Consider the following 8,488-nt stretch of genomic DNA (forward strand, 5'->3'; position numbering starts at 1 on the left):
CCTCCCAAAATGCTGGGATTACAGGCGTGAGCCACCGCGCCTGGCCCAGAATGTTTTCTTTTAATTATGGAAGTGACTGCACATCAATTACTTGGAAAATTTGGTAAAGTAGAAATTTTTCTAATCAACTAGTGCTATGGTTAACCTAAAATACAGTTTATAGAGGAACAATTATAACGTGAAAATTTTCAAAAAGTTTGTGCCTGTATAAGTCCATTTTCACACTGCTGTAAAGAATACCTGAGACTGGGTAATTATTGAAGAAAAAAAGAGGCTTAATTGACTCACAGTTTCACTTGGCTGGAGAGGCCTCAGGGAACTGACAGTCATGGTGGAAGGCTAAGGAGAAGCAATCACCTTCTTCACAAGGCAGCAGGAGAGAGCAAGAACAAAGGGAGAAGTGCCACTTTTAAACCATCAGATCTCGTGAGAACTCACTCACTATCACAAGAACACCATAGGGGAAACTGCCCCCATGATACAATCACCTCCCAGAATGTCCCTCCCTGGACATGTGAGGATTATGATTTGAGGTGAGATTTGGGTGGGGACACAGAGCCGAATCATATCAGTGCTCTGGTCATTTTTTCAATGGTGTCCAATAAATTGCTTTTTCTCCACATCCTCCTCTTCCTCTTCCCTCTTCTTTCTCTCTTCTCTCTGTCTGCATGTCATGACAATATGAGCTTATAGACTTTTATATGTACAATGTGCTTCAATTGATACATTTGTATTTTTCATGATGTTAAATTTTGTCTTTTATTTGGCCATTGACTTTCAGTGAGTGTGTTCCTATGCCCCTTTGAACCAACTTACTGTTCTTTGAGTTTCTTGAATTCTAGCACAACAGGATGTCTCAGCCTCATTTTGTAAGTTTTCTTCTTCAGATCTAGAGTCAGCCATCCAATCAAAAAAGTCTAAAATATTTTAATAGTTTCTGAAAGGCCACATCTATGTGCCCATGGTATTTTGCTGTTCTTTATTTGCTCTGATTCTTGTTTCAGTGTTTTAAGAATATCACTTTTTTCTCACATATACAGACTTATGTGTGTTTTAAAGAGCTTATTTAATTTAACTATCTATTGGTGGAAAATGAATATGGAAGAATAAAGAATAAGACAAGACCTTTGGTTAATATTGAATAAGCGATAACGTCTTATAATCCTTTCTTAATGTGCACTACTGTCATTTGGGAGGTGGCAGCTATTGGTAGAGATAATACTGCAGCAGACAACTTTAAAAATCTTTGTAAACATTTATTTCCCTGTAGTTATTTTGCAACTTGAAATTTTCCTTACCTCTGTGCCTGGTAGAGGCTATACAAACAATAAAATATCTAAACATTATTTTTGCAAAATTCTCTGACTTGTTTAAAATTACTCCCGGATACCCATTCCCCAAAAGCCATTGCTTATTCAAAGAGGAGAAGAGTTCTGGTAGCTACAACAAATGCCCCACTGCATTTCCTAACAATCTTCTCTTCTCATACACTGAAAATCAACTATTTTGTATCTATTTCCATTACCTTGTAAGAATTCTTATACCTTGGAAGATGACAATTACTTTTCATATTAACACGTAGTTGTCACGACACTGTGCAAGGCCACAAGCTTTGGAGTGAGGCAGACCTGTGTGTGAATTCAACAACTTACTATGAAGTCTTTGACAAGTCACTTACATTCTCTAAATGTAAATTTCCACTTTTATAAAAAAAAAAGATAATCTATTTTGAAGCCTTTTATAAAAATTGACATCAATGTATACAAAGCAAAATTCAGGAAAAATTTAACAAACTGTTGTTATACATTAGTGTGGTTATAACTTTCAATTAAACTAAGATACCAAGATCAGACGTTAAATTCCACTGTCTGATTCAAAGAGAAGGAAAGAAGTGTGTCACAGCCAAAGTGCAGCAGAGAAAAAGCCACAAAAATCTGGATTCTATACCTAGCACTACATCAAAGGAATTCTGTAGCAAAGCCTTCCAAACTCAAATGGTTTCTTCTTCTTCATCTACAAAACAAAACAGATATAATTAGTTTTTCTCAACATTTGTCATATAACAGAACAAAAAAACAAATGGAAGGTGCCTAAAGGGCCCACTGGTAATCCCCAAGTTCCGAACAGTTGACAATATGTCAACTGTTTAGTATAAAACATCCACAGCCATTCATGGAATATCTGTATGTAACCACATACAAGATGTGAAGCTGTGGTCTGGAAGACATCTGAAGTCCCTCTAGCTCAATGATATTTATGATGGAAATGTAAGAGCGGGGAATGGCAACATTAGAATAGGAAACAGGGAACACGTTTCAAGCTAGATAGAGGTCAATGTAATCTTCACAAAAATACTTATTTTGGAAAAAATTCATAGAAAGGATTAACATCTTATCTATTATTTGGTAAATCTAGGTAACATTTTATCCCCATTTTTAAACATCCACTATCAAAGGAACAGAGAGAGAGACCGAGTGAGAGAAAGGGAGAGAGAGAAACTCTAACAAGATGCACATTTTTGTGGCAAACAATAAGTATCTTACTTTTTCAGAGACTGATTTTGAATGATAGGGAGAAACATATTTGTTAGATAAAGACTTACAGAAATATGTTGCTTTTGAAATACTGAAATTTCAAACTTTATCTGGTGATGGCTTTTACTGTTTCTTGCAACCAAAGTAGAATTTGACAAGGGATATATATATATATATATATATATATATATATATATATATATATATATATCCCTTGGCAAAGCTGATAGCTTCTTTTGTTTTATGGAAGCTCTTTAATTAGATCCCATTTGTCAATTTTGCTTTTTGTTGCAATTGCTTTTGGTGTTTTAGTTATGAAGTCTTTGCCCATGCCTATGTCCTAAATGGTATTGCCTAAGTTTTCTTCTAGAGTTTTTACGGATTTAGGTGTTATGTTTAAATCTTTAATCACTCTTGAGTTAATTTTTATATAAGGTGTAAGGAAGGGGTACAGTTTCCGTGTTCTGCATATGGCTAGCCAGTTTTCCCAACACCATTTATTAAATAGGGAATCCTTTCCCCATTGCTTGTTTTTCTCAGGTTTGTCAAAGATCAGATGGTTGTAGATGTGTGGTTTTATTTCTGAGGCCTCTGTTCAGTTCCATTGGTCTATATATCTGTTTTGGTACCAGTACCATGCTGTTTTGGTTACTGTAGCATTCTAGTATAGTTTGAAGTCAGGTAGCGTGATGCCTCCAGCTTTGTTCTTTTTGCTTAGGATTGTCTTGGCTATATAAGCTCTAAAAAAAGAGCAAATTTCATATGGTTCCATATGAAATTTAAAGTAGCTTTTTCTAATTCTATGAAGAAAGTCAATGTTAGCTTGATGGAAACAGCATTGAATCTATAAATTACTTTGGGTAGTATGGCCATTTTCACGATATTAATTCTTCCTATCCATGAGCATGGAATGTTTTCCCATTTGTTTGTGTCCTCTCTCATTTCCTTGAGCGGCGGTTTGTAGTTCTCCTTGAAAATATTCTTCACATCCCTTGTAAGTTGTATTCATAGGTATTTTATTCTAACCCATTTTGAGAGGCCAGCATCATCCTGATACCAAAACCTGGCAGAGACACAACAACAACAAGAAAATTTCAGGCCAATATCCCTGATTGACATCGATGTGAAAATCCTCAATAAAATACTGGCAAGTCGAATCCAGCAGCACATTAAAAAGCTTATCAGCCATGATCAAGTTGGCTTCATCACTGGGATGCAAGGCTGGTTCAACATCCACAAATCAATAAGTGTAATCCATCATGTAAACAGAACCAATGACAAAAACCTCATGATTATCTCAATAGATGCAGAAAAGGCCTTTAATAAAATTCAACACCACTTCATGCTAAAAACACTCAATAAACTAGGTATTGACGGAACATATCTCAAAATAATGAGAGCTATTTATGACAAGCCCACAGCCAATATCATGCTGAATGGGCAAAAGCTTTAAGCATTGAAATCCGGCACAAGACAAGGACACCCTCTCTCACCACTCCTGTCAAACTTAGTATTGGAAGTTCGGGCCAGGGCAATCAGGCAAGAGAAAGAAATAAAGGTATTCACATAGGAAGACAGAAAGTCAAATTATCTCTGTTTGCAGATGACATGATTGTATATTTAGAAAATCCCATCATCTCAATCCAAAAACTCCTTAAGCTGAAAAGCAACTTCAGCAAAGTCTCAGGATATAAAATCAATGTGCAAAAATCACAAGCATACCTATACACCAATAATAGACAGAAAGCCAAATCATGAGCAAACTCCCATTCACAAATGGTACAAAGGGATTTTTTTTCTTTTTTTTTAAATTATACTTTAAGTTCTGGGTTACATGTGCAGAACACTTAGTTTTGTTACATAGGTATAACACATGCCATGGTGGTTTGCTGCACCCATCAACCCGTCACCTACATTAGATATTTCTCCTGATGTTATCCCTCCACTACCCCCCCACCCAAACAGGCCCTGGTGTGTGATGTTCCTTTCCCTGTGTCCACATGTTCTCATTGTTCAACTCCCACTTGTGAGTGAGAAAATGCGGTGTTTGGTTTTCCGATCTCATGATAGTTTGCTGAGAATGATGGTTTCTGGCTTCATCCATGTCCCTGCAAAGGACATGAACTCCTCCTTTTCATGGCTGCATAGTATTCTATGCTGTATATGTGCCACATTTTCTTAATCCAGTCTATCATTGATGGACATTTGTTTTGGTTCCAAGTCTTTGTTATTGTGAATAGTGCTGCAATAAACATACATGTGCATGTGTCTACAGCAGAATAATTTATAATCCTTTGGGTATATGCCCCATAATGGGATTGCCGGGTCAGATGGTATTTCTAGTTCTAGATCCTTGAGGAATCGCCAAGTTTTTAAGAAGTTTAAGAAATGTGTTTTAGAAATTAGTAATTTGCAGATACAATAGAGACGAAAAATGTTTCTTAAAAAATATTGCTAGTAGGGAAAGGGTCTATAATTTCCCTATAATGCTAGCAGGGAAAGGGTCTCTGTGCCTCAACTTCATCTATAAAAGTATATGGCATAGGACTGGATAATCTCAAGGTTTTTACCTCTTTTTCCAAATTCCTGTAGAAAACTACAGTGAATAAAAGATGGCTTTAAACTTTGTAAGCAGACTAGAATAAATCACCTGTCTGATGAAATGAAACTAAATGAAAAAAGGTATTTAATTTAAAAGAATGTTTTATGAGTACAAATAAAATTGTCATTTTTTAAAATTAGTAGCCCTTTAAGGTTTGAATTTAATAGATATAAGTCGGTATCAGCAGATATAACTAGCGTCTTCTACAAAACAAATTTCAGGAGAAGGCCTGATCACCAGCCCCAGAGAGCACTCCATATTAGGTCCATCATGCTGATGGCTCCAGAATAGTGCATTTTTTTCCACCTAAAATGAAATTATTTCTCTGATAAGACTTTGATATGGTTTTGCTCTGTATCCCCACCCAACTCTCCTCTTGTAGCTCCCATAATTCCCACGTGTTGTGGGAGGGACCTGGTGGGAACTGATTGAATCATGGGGGCAGGTCTTTCCTGTGCTGTTCTCGTGATAGTGAATGGGTCTCATGAGATCTGACAGTTTTAAAAACAGGAATTTCTCTGCACAAGCTCTCTCTTTGCCTGCTGCCATCCACATAAGATGTGACTTGCTCCTCCTTGCCTTCCACCATGATTGTGAGGCCTCCCCAGCCATGTGGAACTGTAAGTCCAGTAAACCTCTTTATTTTGTAAATTGCCCAGTCTTGAGTATGTCGTTATCAGCAGCATGAAAACAGACTAATACAGACTTCATGACACTAGGAAGGGCACATGGCTCTAATGTCTCTTTGCATTTGGTACAGTACAAATTTGGTATAAAAAAAAGACATGCCATGAAAGAACCAACAATGTCAGCTCTCCAAATTTCTGTTTTTGTTGATGCAGCATTTATATACCAAGTTATCCAGAATGGCCTGAGACTGTATCAGTCTTTAGCCTGATGTTTTGTTTGATAAAACTAAAATAGTCTATATTTTTATGCAATTGGCCAAACCAAAATACTCACACACTGACATATTGATTCTTCCAGGCCACCAGGCACAGCCTGGAAGGGCTAGAGATCTTAGCTCTCTCTCCTCCAGCTGCGTAATATGTCAGTGTGTCATAAAAATATCAGATTATCTATGTACTATGATAAGATAAAGATTGGGAGCCGTGGTGCTGAGATGACGGCCTCTGAAGAGCAAATGTTTGAAGCACTTTTTAGAATAAAAAAATAAGAGACAATTTTCTTCTCAATTTCTTAATGGTGAGTGTTTCTTTTCAGGGAATAACATCACAGCCGTTTTTTTAAAAATTGAGACAAAACTTACATATAGTAAATGTACAATATAGCTCAATAATTTTTTACATATAGACACATCTATAGAACCGCCATCCAAATTAAGATACAAATTTCTAGTGCTTCAGAAGACCACCTTGTGTCGCTCTCAGCCAGTACCATCTCTACCCACAACCCAAGGTAATCACTATTCTATCATCATGTATTGTTTTGCCTGTTTTTATTTTAATGTAAATTGTATCATGCAGCATATACTTTAAAAATCTGACTTCTTTTATTCAACATTATGTCTGAGATTTATTCATGGTCTAGTACATTCTTCTTCAGATGATGTGGCATCCTATTATGTAACTATTCCATAATTTATTTACCCATGCTACTATTGATTGAGAATGGTTATTTTCCCCTATTTCAGTCCTCATGAACAATACCTTGGTATTGTTCATCTTTAATGTTTTGTTCTGATGTGTATCTTAACTGGGGCTTTACCAATATTGAGGTCCTCTTCATATGATTCTTAGCCGTTTTGACACTATGAAATGTGTGTTCAAATTGATCACACATCTCTAATTTAGTTATCTGGTTTTTTTTTTTTGTATGAGTTCCTTATTCTGTTGATAAGTAATTTGACGAATAAATACATGTTACAAAAATCTTTTCCCAGCCTGTGGCTAACTTCTCATCCTCTTAATTTTATCACTTTATAAACAGAAGTTCTCAACTTCAATGTAATCCAATTTGTTAATCTTTTTTTTTTTGCATTTTTTGTGTCTTATTAAGAAATCTTTACTCATTTCAAAGTCATGAAGATATTCTCCATGCTTTATTCTAGAAGCTTTATTGATTTAGCTTTTACACTTTAGGTCTGTGATCCATCTCAGATTCACTTCTGTATTTGATGTGAGGTAGGAGTTGAGGTTCTTTTTTGTTTTTCATTGATATATCCAATTAACCCAGCACAATTTTATAAGAAGACCATTGATTCCTATAGAAATTCATGACATGATTATCATATCAAGGCACTATTTTAGTGTGGATATATTTTTGGAATATCTATAACTCCACTGGTCTTTGTGCAAATATTATACTTTCTTAATTACTACAGCTTTAGAGTAAGTCCTCCTATCTGGTACAGCTCTGCTCTTTTTCCTTCTTTTTCCTTGATAATATCTTGGCTATCTTAGGTTCTTAAGTATATATTTTTAAAGCATTAGATTAAAAATCTACAGAAAAGTTTGAGTTTCATTTAGCCACTGACTACACATTACCTCATGAAAGATAATTTAACTTCCCTTTCTGTTTCCTCACTTGTAAAATGTGCAGTGCTTGAATTAGACAATTCCCAAAAAAAAAAAAGTCCCAAAGACTTTTGCATTTGTGATTTTCTGGCCCAATTCACACAGAAAGGGACGGCAACTAATATTCATAAATAAACCATGGGAAACCTCCATTGAAAGGATGATGGCCTAAATGCAGTCAATTTTTTTCTTCACAAATGTTATTTCACATTTAAAATAATGCATTTTGAAACTAGGGTTAGAGACTACTTGTTTAATATAATATCAACAGATTTACAAATTCATTATATTTTTAATTGCCTCTTTAAAATGTGACAAAACAAAACACATTGCTTTTATTGGAAGTAAAATTTTGATAATATTAAAAACATTGGCTCACATATATTTCTCTATTCCTAGGGCAAAAATTAAAGTCTGCAATAATCGGCACCACTCTACCTCTCCAAATAGGATCTTTAACCTCAAACCCATCCTCTTTATTTTACCAGACTTATACCACAATGCCACACTTCGTTTTGCTCTCAAAATTTTCCTAATTCCTCCTGCCTAAAATATTCTCCTGCTTTATTTTCACCAATTCACACCTAATAGTTTCTTTACAAATCATATCTGCCTGTCTTTCTTGAGTAACTTTTTTCTACTCACTTTTTTACTTTGTACTCATCCACCTGCACTGCATTACATAGTCTATCTCTATACACAAATTTATTAAACATTTTCTTCTCATCTCCCCACTTAGATTCTAAGCTTCTATTTTGAATGGTCAGATATGGAGTAGTGAGTTTAGTATTATGCAAGTATAGCTAGGTCTTTGG

The sequence above is a fragment of the Pongo abelii genome, chromosome 22 (genome assembly GCF_028885655.2).
Source record: "Pongo abelii isolate AG06213 chromosome 22, NHGRI_mPonAbe1-v2.0_pri, whole genome shotgun sequence".
NCBI classification, from domain to species: Eukaryota; Metazoa; Chordata; class Mammalia; order Primates; family Hominidae; genus Pongo; species Pongo abelii.